Genomic DNA, 13,128 nt, shown 5'->3' with positions numbered 1-13,128 from the left:
CCCAACTCAGATGAATTAGTTGAATAACCCAGGTGCCATAAAAAGTAGTGCAAAAAGTAAAAGGTAATACTGATCAAACAAGAGCGAACCGACGAAGCGGTAATAAGTCCCAAGTGGAGTCGTCAAGCTGGTTAGGTGCCTCGATCTCATCTCCTCAAATCTAGGTGATTGGGTGACACGTGTCTCGGGTTCGAATGACCCGAAACCTGAGATCACTCTCTTGGGAACCTCGTTCATAGAACAAGGGCAGGTGTCCAACTACTGGTAGAGGAATTTTAATGTGAGGTGGGGATCAACCTCACGTGGGTCTGTAACTACTCGGGCTGAGTCACGTGGGTTCCCTCTTAGCTCACGATGGAAAGCCCCCCAGCTTCTTCAGCTGGTTCATAATCGTCTCCATTGACCAGCAATCTCCCTGTTTTCTTCACAACATTATTATGGTTAACTTGCAAGACAAGTGGGCCGAAGGACCCACCCATGTCTTAGGGCAATGCACATTCATTAGTGAGGGTGATGAAGTGGAAGGTTCGAATTAAGGCAGAGAAGGGAACTTGATAAGAGGATGAGACTAGCATGATAGCTAGACTAGTGACCGACTCGGAGTGGTAGCAAGACGGGCATGGTACTCTGGACCAGCACAACGGCAATACTACTCGAAACCGAGGCGATATGACTGTTCTAATCTGGTGTGGCAGCAAGACGGGCATGGTACTTATAACCAACACGACAACAATATTACTCGATAGCTAGACTGCTATGGCAATGCCAGGCTGAGTCTACTATCGGTCAAGTGAGAATAGAAAAGAATGAGGAGGGAGCGCGAATCGACAAAGAGACTGGGTATCGATGACATTTAGGCAACGCCATTCACAGTCGTGGATATCAGTGTCATGGCCCTTGATCGATGTTAGACACTACTGCTCATGGCTTGACGTTGAGCAATGAACTATAGGTGGCGCTAGGCATCGCCATTGGCATCACGAGAAGGCAGCACACCCCTTCGCAGGCGGCGATAGTGCGCGGCGATAGCCACTTGTGAAGCACACGACGATAGTTCCTTTTGAGGCACACGACGATAGGTGTGGGATGCAAGAGAAACCTGAGGACAACGATGGGCAACGAGAGTTCCTTTTGAGGCACACGGCGATAGGTGTTGCCATGACCCTTCGCGGGGTGGCAATAGGCATCTCCGTCTATGATAGGCGTGCAATAGGGGAAGACCCCTGTGGGCGGCAATAGGCTTCACCATCTGTGCCCCTCCCTGATATTTCAAAGACACATCTGTGGATAGTGATGAGCAGCGTTGTCTGCAAGCCTTACCGAGAGATAGAGATTAACAAAAGGAAAGAGAAAGAACCTCGCGCAGAGTGCTGCCATCAGCATGCACGACTTGTGAAACCACAAGAGAAGAAAGAAAGAAAGAGGCATTCACGACACTGCTACTGTCGTCCATGGCCTCTGAGAAAAGCCTAGACAAAGAAGAAGAACAAGAAGAAGAGAGAGAAGAAGAAAGAAAGGAAGAGAAGAGAGAGAAAGATTTACCTTGAGCCTAAAGATACTGATCGAAAAGTTTCTCTCTCCTTCCTCTCTCTCTCAGAATGTGACCCAACAGTAATAAGAAATAGAGATTTTATTAAGCAAAAGTCTCTTTGGGTAAGGGTCTGCGTACAATGATAGTATGTGGTATATGTAGAGTTTTGCCCAAACATGGGTGAATGATCAAAATTAAACCTAATTGCTAGAAATTAAGATTTGACTGAATTAAATACAATAGAAAAATAGGGTGCTAAATGCCAACAACAGTCCCTGCTGCTGCCCTGGAACGTGTGTGATCTTTCATGGATGATCCGCGGTTGCTCTAGTGCCCGTTTGATCGAAAGATGATTGTCTTCTTAAAGGGCTCAGCTTGGCAATCGATTTGATACCAACTTCGAGCTATGGATCGTGTTTTTAGGCCACGATGATGTGACTTGAATTTTTGATGAATCTTACAAACTTCGGATCGATAGTGTGCTCGTTCCTTGTTGTTTTTATGTGGTTTCTTCGCTGGATCACATTGAGCATGCCCTCATGATTGCGCGGCAATAAACGAAGCTTGATTTTTTGCCCGGATGAAGATTTCGTAACTTTTGAGTTTTGGCCGAAATTTGAATTCTCAGCGTCAAATTTGCAGTGACTTCATCGGCTTGGTGTGCAAAATATGATACTTAATCATGTGTGAGGTTCAGACTAGTGATAGCCATGGGCTTTACGCATGTGGTGTAACTGGTTTGATATCGATCAGGTTTACGAGCATCGTGATTCGGCCGCTCGAGCGAGGCATGTCGCTACTGATTGTCCTACTACTTTCGTCACAGATCGACAACTTCTCCCTAGGTTTTCTTAACGCTCAGGTGTCGTTATGGGGCGTGCCACATATCGAAATGCTCGTCTCGATGAGATGAACACGCTCCGACAATTTGAACAGAATCTGATCTTGGATGAGGGAGATATAAGTGTCATAAGTCACTATTCATGACTGTCCCTTTAATTGAATTTAGTTGCAGGGTGGCCGCGTAAGAATAGTGCGAGGCTCCTCTTGTTTCGATCTTTCGTCTATAACATTTTCCTGGAGTGCTCGTTTAAGATGAAATTTGACCCTTGGGGGTTTTCAACGGTACCAGATCCAATGGTAGTGGTCCCATAGCCGTTTAATTCTCCGAAAGTAGGGTTCCAGTTATAGGGGTCTATTTCAAGGGGTTTGAGGCTGATTCTACTGAAACTTCTTCTCAATCTGCACTGCCTTAGACATGTCGGAGCACAATGAAGCTTGGCAAGAAACTTTTAGAAGTCCTTATGGAGATCTTGACCAGTTCTGGGGTCGTTCTGAGATTATTGAAATTTCCACTATTTTGTTGGGCTTTATTGACTGGCTTCTCTTTCTTTATTCTGCATTGGGGAAGCATGGTGCTTCAAAATGTCTTCAAACAGTGAATAGGTAATGTGCAATAAAACTTGGAAGTGACAAAATAATTATGCTTACCTCTCTCTCCCTCTTTTGCTCTTGATAGAATTGTTGTGTGGATGGAGAAGGAGAGAGTTGAGAGAAAGAGAGAGACAATTGGAAAGATAAAACTTTAGAATGAGCCTATTTAAGAAACATGATATTACTTAGAGAATATGAGAGCATGAAATATAAAGTTTCTAAAGTAGTGGGTGGATTGATAAGTAGTGCGTTGAGAGAAAGCGAGAGAGCATTGATAAAAAGAGAGAGATATATAAATAAAATGATTGAACTTTAGAATAAGCTTATCTAGGAAACATGCTCTTTCTCTCTTCCTCTTTAAGGAACTCACTCTATTATCCTCTTAAAGTTTACTCTTCTCTATTTCTATACGATGAATTTAGAGCAATGAAATAAGCATCCCCAACGAACTCTCTCTATCATCCTCTAAATCTTATATGTTCTCTCCTTCTATACAATGAACTCTCTCCATCATCTTCTTAAGTTTCTCTCTTTTCTCTCTCTCTATGCGATGAATTGAGTGCATTGGAACATGCATCTCCAACGAGCTTTCTCTATCTTCCCATTAAATTTCTCTTTTCTATCTCACCATACAACAAATTATCTCAATCATCCTCTTAAGTATCTCTCATCACTCTCTCTATATAGGATGAATTTGGAATATTGGATCAGGTTATTTCCCTCTTACTTTGTTTGAATTTGGTGCTTTTTGTTTGTTCCCTATCTCTCCCTTCATTGTCTCTCTCCCTCTTCCTAGTCATACCTCTCTCTCACTTCGTGCTCACTCTCTATCTCTTGCCAAGAAATATTTCTCTCTCCCACAGCCCAACAGCATATTTCTCCCCTTCTTTTCTTTCCTTAATTCTCTCATCCAAAATTAAATCTCTCATTCATTAAATCTCCCACCATATTTATTTCTCTCCCACTCTCTCTCTCTCTTTCCCTCTCGAATGTTATGGAATATATTTTTAACGGACACTAAATTTAGATGGGACGTGATTAGGAGATGTGCAAAAATTTTGGAAGGCGACAAAATAATTAGGCCTCCCTCACTTTCCCTCTTTCTCTCTTGGAAGAATTGGTGCGTGGAGAAAGAAGGAGGGTGTTGAGAAAAAGAGAGAGATAAATGGAAAGGTAGAATTTTAAAATGAGCTTATTTAGAAAACATGATATTACTTAAAGAGCATAAGAAAATGAAATCTAAAGTTTCAAAAATGGAGCATGGATTGAGAAGTAGAGTGTTGAGAGAAAGAGAGAGAGATATTTGATAGAAAGAGAGAGATGTAAATAGAACAATAGAACTTTATAATGATTTTATCTAGAAAACATGCTCTTTCTCTCTTCCTCTCCGAGAAACTCTTTAAATTTCTATCTTCTTACTCTCTATACGATGAATTTAGAGCCATGGAATGTACACCACCAACGAAATCTCTTTATCATTCTCTAAAATTTCTCTCTTCCCTTCTTCTTCACAACAAACTCCCTCATTCTTCCTCTTAAGTTTCTCTCTTCTCTCTTTCTCTCTCTCTCTATCTCTCTCTCTCTCTATACGATGAATTTGGATCCTTGGAACATGTTATTTCCCTCTTACTTTGTTTGCATTTGGTGTTTTTTATATTTCAATGATGATGAACTATAATTTCCCTCTCTCCCTATTCCCACCACCATGCCTCTCGTTCTTCAATCTCTCTCTCTCTCCCACTTCCCAATCAAAATTTTTTTGTCCCTCTTCCCAACACCATACATCTCTATCTCTTTGTTCTCTCTCTTTCTTTCTTCCCTACCCAAATTTCTCTCTCCCTCTTCTCAACACCATATTTCGCTCCCTCTTTCTTTCTTGAAATCACACCCCCAAAATTAAATCTCTCTTTCCTTAAATTTCTCCCCCCATATTATCACTCTCCCATTCTCTCTAGCTGCCGCTTCTGCTCCCTCCTTCTCTGTTTCCCTCTTAATAGATATGAAAGGTGAAGATTATATTTTAAAAGACTATTAAATTTAGATGTGATGTGACCAGAAGATGTACCAAAAATTTCGAAGGTAACTAAATAATTATGCCTCCCTCTCTTTCCCTCTTTCGCTTTTGATAGAATTGGTGCATTGATAGAGCACGTGACAGATAAATGGACAGGTGGAATTTTAGAAAGAGTCTATTTTGGAAACATGATTTTACTTCGAGAGCATGTGAGAATGAAATCTAAAGTTCTTAAATTGGTGTGTGGATTGAGAAGTAGAGTGTTGAGAGAAAGAGAGAGAAAATTGATAGAAAGAGAGAGACTTACAATTAGAATGATAGAATTCTAGAATGAGCTTATCTAGGAAACATGCCCTTTCTTTCATTCTCTTCAACAAACTCTCTTTATCATCCTCTTAAATTTTTCTTTTCTCACTCTCTATACAATGAATTTAAAGCAATGAAACATGTGTCTCTAACGACCTCTCTCTATCATCCTTTAAAGTTTCTATCTTCTCTCCCTCTATACAATGAACTCTCTTTATCGTCCCCTTAAGTTTTCCTCGGTTCTCTCTCTCTATATATATACGATGAATTTGGATGATTGGATCATGTTTTTTTCCCTCTTACTTTGTTTGAATTTGGTGTTTTTGAATTTTGTATAATTGCCCTCTTTCTCACTCCATTCTCCCTTCCCAACATTGTACCTCTTTCTCTATCTTCATTCTCTATCTCCCTCTTCCCAACCATATTTCTCTCTCCCTTTTCCCAATGCCAAACCTCTCTCCCTCTTTCTTTTACTTAAATTTCTCTCCTGCTTTGTTTTTCTTAAATTTCTCTCCCCTAAAATCGAATGTCTCTTTCCTTAAATCTCTCCCTCAATATTTATCTCTCACATATTTTCTCCCTCTCCCTCTCTTTCTCTTTTACTCTCTCAATAGATAAGGAAGGTGAAGATTATACTTTTAAAAGAGATTAAATTTAGATGAGATGTGGTTAGGAGATGTTTAAAATATTTGGTACGTGACAAAATAATTATGCCTCCCTCTCTTTCCCTCTTTCGCTATTGTTCTGTGTCTCTTGAACTCTTAGGACCGCATTATCCTAGTAAACCCAAATTTATAGCCCACACAGCCTATCCTGTGACCTAGAACCATTTTGCTTACCTAGAACCCTGCAGATACCTTGTTTTCACTCAGAGTTATGAAAACGCCGTGGTTTACCAAAACAACCATTAAAAATAGTAGAAAATTCTTTTTTACTCAAAATTTCTTTGAGAGCTTCAAAAGAGGCTGAGGAACACACCTGAAGTGAAAATTATTAGTTTGGACCACTTTGGTTTGGGCGACACCAAGTGTGTCGTCTAGCCTAGACTGGGCGACACGAGTAGTGCCACCTAACCAACTAGGGCGACGCCACTAGTGTGTTCAAGGCCAAATTAGAGATTATTTTGTGCGTTGATTTCTTGACCTTTCTTTTAGTTTTTACCATGTTAGGCATGTCGCCCATGCGACACTAGACATGTCGCCCATGCGACACCACTAGTGTCGCCCAAACTCGAATCCCCAAAAATGGTACCTTTGGTTAGGGGTTTTGTTGGTTATGGCAAGATGCTCTTCCCAATAGATCCTTGGCCCTTATAAACCCTCTTTTTCATGGCCATTGAGGAGGAGGAGAGGGGGATTGAAACCCTAGCCCCTTTGCTCAGAGAAAGTTAAGCCTAAAACCCTAACCTAAAAACCCTAACCAGAAGCTTCAGAAACCATAAGCCATGAAAGGATAGGTCCAAAAACCCTGACCATCTTCAGTCATCTCTAGGGCACAACAACCCTTTAAAATTAGAGATCTTCTGGTCAACTTCTGAATCAGAGAGGCAAAGAGGACGCCGGTTCTGATACGGGCGAGCCTTCGAAGGCTTGGGGATCCCAGACCATCCAGCCCGGTTTGGTATTGTTCTCTTACCCTTTCCTTCTTCTTCTTCTTATTGTTTTGATTTCATCTTGATTAATTTTGGTCAGTTTTCTACTTTGAACTCTTGTTTTAATGTTTTGGATCATGCTGGCTTTGCCATAGATCTGAGAGCAGATATGCTCGTTTCTAGGCAGATCTAGCCTCTGATCTGAATCCGATATATCCCACTCTCTAGCACAATATTTTTTATCAATTTAAGGTGTCAAAATCTAAGAGATATTCGTCAGAAGATCTGTCTAATTTTCATTGTAAATAGTTTGGCACCCACCAGCAATGTCACTTAGCCTGTAAGAGTGACACCAATAGTGCCGCACGGGCGACACCACACATGTCGCCCAGTTGCAGTCGTCCCAAAATTTTCCTGAGACCCCACAAGCCTCTTCCAGAAGCTGTTGGCTTCATGTTCACCAATTTTTGGCTTAAAATAAAAACATATTTTGCTTCAAATAAGTCTATTCTATTCCTCGCTTTTTTAGTTTATTTTAGTTTGTTAATTTTTATTGAAATCATGTTTTTCTTACTTTCACCATGCTTAGTTTAACTGTGTTTCATCAATGTTAAAAAATAAATAAATAAACAAATAAATAAATAAAATACATTGGCGGTTGCTGACACCCTCCCTGAACAGTGTCCCATTCCAGTCACCCTTGACTCAAGCCACGCTCGACTTAGCATGGACTGTGCTTGGTCTCACAGTCTTGATTGTACCTACTTAGGGGTTGCCTACCCCTCCATCTACTGTGCTTCGAGTGAATTTCACCTTGAAGTGCACATCGTTAGGAAAGACTAGTGTCAATCGCTCGCTTTATTTCTTCATTGCATTGTGTGCTTGACAATTATTTTGATTGCGTGTTTTTTTACACACTCCAATACACACCGGGCCTGGAATGCCCGGGAAACCAACAAAAAAATATTTCGAAAACCCCCGAAATCCATGTTAACAGCATGAGGGGAACCGAGCTCTGAGAGTCGAGGCGATTGGGATTTATTTAACTTTAACTGTGTGCACCCCTTCGTAATCCATTGCCTCACAGCAACTCCACTTATAGTAGGACCCAGTGAAAATCCTAAAACATGATGCCATGACCTATGTGGGGACCTATATCAAGCTAGCCGCATTCAATAGTTAGGAACCTACTCTCAAGCCAAGCCTACCTATAATCTAGATCAAATGTTTTCGTGTGTTGTGCTTTCTTATTTTTGTTTGCTAATATTAAATCTCAGTCCGGACCCATTTTTGGTCTGAGTTTAACCCTCTGGGTCCAAGTCCAGGCTTGTACCCAGCTTAGCCCAGGCTCGAACCAAGTTTCGCCTTGGTCCGAACTTAGGCGCCCTCTCGGTCTTAGCCGAAGAGTCCTTCCTATCTCATCTTTGATCCAGCCTGGGTCCGTAACTAGCCTGATCATCAAAATTCTTTGGGTCCAAGTTTCTGCTTATACTCAGCTTAGCCTAGGTCCGAACCAGGTTTTCCCTTGGTCCGAACCTAGGCCCCCTTCTTGGTCCAAGCTTAGGGCTCGTGCATGTCTTAACCTTTTATCTAGTCTGTGTCCATACTCAGTCTGATTATCACAACCCCCTAGGTCAAAACCTATGCTTAAATCCAGCTTAGTCCAGGTCCAAACCAGGTTCACACATGGTTCAAACCTAGACCCAATCTTGGTTCGAGCCGAGACTCGCACCGTTCTAAGTATAGATTCTAGTCTAGTCTTAGCTTAAGTCGCAGTTAGGGTTTTTCCCCTAGAGTCAGGCTAGGTCGGCCCTATGTCGTCGAGTCTAGATCTTACCTAAGTCTAGATTCTAAAACCCCACCAAAAGCAATCACCATGTCAATCACCTAAGGTGACTATGATGATTTCTCCATGGCCGACTCTAAGCTTAACTTGCCCAAACCTAAAAGCCAGTATGCCGTGATCCCTTGGGAATATCGACAGAACTCAGATCAATCCATTATCAAATGCTTAGGTCTTCAATTAGAGGTAAGGTCCCAAGGGTCCACTCCTAATCCTGAAATCTATGCGTTCCGAAAAGTCGGCTCCACCTGAAAAACTATGAATAGTCATGGGGTCCGATCAAGCATCGTCCTACAGGGACTTTTAGGAAACTAATGTAGAAGTTGAGTGAGGGAAGAAGTTTACACAGTATCTAATGCCCATTCTCAGAACTCACACCAAGATAACCCTGAGGAACAACGACGTCAAAACCAAGACCCATCTAGGTTTAGGGGATCTAACGGAGCCTGGATTCACCATTGTACAACACGTGATGACCTGAACACTATACAAAGCGCAGGTGTCAATGTAGACCAACCCTTAGGCAAGATGAGCATCCAAGGTAACCTTAAAAGTCTAGGTTACCTAGGTTACACCGTTCATGCCCCAACTTAAGGGTCGATCCCAAACTAACTTAGTAGTATAAGTCAACCCCTAGCACATACAAGTCAGCTAATGCTTCAATCGATCCTTGTAGTTCATCCAGTCCAACAGGCCATGCAATTTCTGCAATCGGTGTGACACCAATGGGTCAGTACCCCCCTTAAGTACAAATGTATCAAACCGCCCCGATGACTGCGGCTCGTCAATGTCAATCCCATGCAAGCCAACATGTACCCCAACTCTCGACTCATCAGTCTACTTTTGGGAACCCATCGACCGGTGGGCCTATTGTCATGCCAAATAACCAACATGAAGCCAACATAAAAGCAATGCAGGATATGCTTATAAGAATGGGCATGCATGAAATTTTACCCCCAACGGCCTATGTTCATGAGACCCTTAGAGGCATGGAAGACCTTCCCTTGGGATTTGTCATCCCGAAATTTAGAAACAAGTTCAATTGGGAGAGTGATCCAGATACTCACGTCAATGCGTACCTCCTCTTCTTTCGAGCTTTGCCAAACAGGCCTAACCAGGTGAAGGCCATATTTTTGCAAACATTGACCGGCAAGAACTTGAACTGGCATCAAAGAATAATGTCCACTCAACCCCACATTACTCCAGACGAGATGTTCAACCTATTCGTCTTTCACTTGAGCAGGTCGATATCAAGACCTCTCTCCCTGGTCGAGCTCAGTGGAACCTAACAAAACCTAAGAGAATCCTTCGAGGATTTCATCAGTCGATTTCGCAAGGCGGCGATGTCGGTAATAAAATGTCCAGTTATGAACCTAGCCAAAATCTCCAAAGCCTTAGCGAATGCTGCTCCCAAAAACATGACCTTCTTCAACCAAGGTCTTATCCCCCACTCTTTCGACTCCATGATTGAGCAGGGGGCAAGACATGAAAGGGCCAGAGGGACCCCCTCAATACCAGGCCCAATAATAAACCGATAACAACTCCCCAAAATAAGAACAAAAACAATAACAAGGGGAATGCTTTCAGTCAGGTTAAAGAGATTGTCGTTAATGGACTGGCTCAAGGTTCATCCACTCAGCACAACAATCGGAACCAAAACCCAAGGGATTAGCCTAGAGCCAATGCTCAAAATAATAACCAAAGGCGAGAAGATAATTTCAAGTGCTGCTATTACTCCTGATTAGAAATATAGTTTATCTCCAGCCACCATCTGAACCATCATTTCAAGTCACAAATAAGAGCAAGTGGTGCAAATGGCATCAAAACCATGCTCATGATACTCAAAACTGCTTGTATTTGAATGGGTGATTCAAGGGTTAATCAATAGGGGGGACATCATTGTCGCACCAAGAAATCAACCTGTCAAAGAACCTAATCAAAAGCGGGTATCTACACAAATCCTCTTCCTAAAAATATGGTTATAATGACCGAAAAGCTGGGAGCTCAAGACAACTCAAAAGAGAACGTCATCATTCACATGATTGAGAGTAGAGACGAAGAACATGATCCCAGACAATTCATATTTGCTGGTGATCATCTCTTTCAAGAGTCCGAAGAAGATCTTTTGAGCCTTCCAAGAGGAAGCCCTTCATCTTCGAACCTCGATAACCTTCCCAAATGGGACCACTATTACGAAGATGATAAGCTAGAAATCGATATGCTCAAAATTAATGAAAAGCCATCATCTCCCAAACAAGGGGCCAAGACCCGGAAATCTGCCATTACTCTCGCTAGGGGTGACCCTGTCGAGCTTCAAGCTGGCGAGGTTGATTACCTAACCCGAAGAGGTCGAGTGTTCAAACTCATTCAATTGATGGTTGATACTCTCGATGAAAGAATGGGAAACACCTCAAAAGCCAAACAACCAGTAGGGGTGGCGGATCACGAACCGAATAAAGAAATTCAGGGATCTGTAGCCACCTGCGATCTACCGACTAATCTCGGGAGGATCCAAGCTCAAATCTCTATCTTGGAGCTGCCAGCCAATTCACCAGCACACAAGGCCCAGATCGAAAAGGTCCTCGCCAGAACACACATCCTGAGCAACACACAGTAGGATGAGTTGTACGGAATGATCAACCAACTAATGACACCAACGCCAAACATGTTCATGGATGTTGACATCCCAGTCAGCTTCAACCGCTTTCGTGCCCAACCTCTACACATCACCATTTTCATGGAAGGATATGAAATACAAAGCGTGCTTGTAGATAATGGGGCATCCTTAAACATATGCCCTATGAAAACAGTGAAGTAGATACACAAAAGTCCGGATAACTTCGAGCTATGTCAACTAACTATCGCTGCATACGACGGGACCAAGAGACAAGCAGAAGGCAAATTGCCTATCACAATCAAGATCGGCCCTATCATCCAAGTGATAAAGTTTTATGTCTTAGACATAAAACCTTCATTCAACAAGCTGCTAGGAAGACCATGGCTGCATGAAAACCTAGTGGTCGCCTCTACACTCCATCAATGCCACAAAATTTTGACTAAAAATGATGTCGCAAAGGTATGAGTTGAACGCCCTTCTTTTCTTGATCCTTGTATAAGTAACGGGAAGCTAGCCGTAGGGGTCGAGCTTGGAGAAATCCCATTCGCTTCCTTTGAGCAAGCCAATTATGCCACCTTATGCCTAGAGGGCGGCGACCCTGTTTCCCAAATCTCTCAAACTTCCGCATCGATGGATAATTATCCAATGTCAACATCGATACTGTTCTGGGTCCCTCGAGGCTTGACACATGCTCTTCTCCCAAGGCTTCCAACCAGCCCATGGCTTGGGGAGTCAAGGGAAAGGCGTAACGGAAGCAATTTCTGAATCACACCTAGCCAAAAGTGAAAACGAGGATCGAAGGGGACTTAGGTGTACTCTCACCTTATTTCAAAGCCAGATGAGGCCTCCAAGCCATCCGGGCTTTGCATTTGGATGCATTCAAAGCCTCGATCCTCTCGATGCCCATCCTTCAAAATAGCCAAAGGTGATCCTTGATTCCCCAACGATCCGGAATTCTTCTTCCACACCTTAGCACACACAAGAACTAGGAATTGAAGACCTTTTTGATGATGTCGATTTGGAAGTATAGACAATTGGCTCTGACACATCCAAGCGTGCTCATCCATCTATTCAAACCCAGGAACAAAATTATTCTATCGCTCCCCTATCTCAAGAATCATTGAAAGTATACCAGCAGTACCTTCACGTCCCGATTCCGAAAAACAGATCGACGCAGGGTGGCCATCTAATTGCCATGCACGTCCAGTCCTACACACATCTCTCGTGAGTACTATAAGGGACACCCCTTGTGTCATTTCAAATTTCGTCGAAAATTTAAAACATGATAAATTTGATAATAATGAAAAAGAATTTTCAAAAATGCCGAACACCCATGATAGCCCAGAAATGAGGCACAATACCCAAGATTGACAAATTGGATAACCAAGACAAAAATCAAGAGTGCCAAGAGTCTGAAGAAATCCCTCAACCTGAGGAACTCACTTCCCATGTTGAGCAATTCAAGACGAGCTTCGATGGTGACCCAATGGCTATCATCGACGAGACGATCGACGAAAACCTAGGAACTGAGAGGGACTTAAGGTTAACCAAGATTGGAACCTCCCAGTCTCCTGAGAAGAGGGAATATATGATTTCCTTTCTTAAGGAATATCATGATGTCTTCACCTGGTCATACGACGATATGCCAGGGTTAGAACCCACATTGGTGCAACATCACTTAATATTCAACGAACGAGCAAAGTTTGTAAGGCAGAAACTCTGAAGTCAAAAGGCCCACCTTGTGCTCAAAATCGAAGAAGGAATTGATAATTTGTTCAAGGTAAAATTCATT

This window comes from Amborella trichopoda, chromosome 2 (assembly GCF_054954075.1).
Source record: "Amborella trichopoda isolate Santa Cruz 75 chromosome 2, AtrichopodaSantaCruz75HAP2 v2.0, whole genome shotgun sequence".
Taxonomy (NCBI): domain Eukaryota; kingdom Viridiplantae; phylum Streptophyta; class Magnoliopsida; order Amborellales; family Amborellaceae; genus Amborella; species Amborella trichopoda.
Note: the sequence above shows the minus strand (reverse complement) of the source record.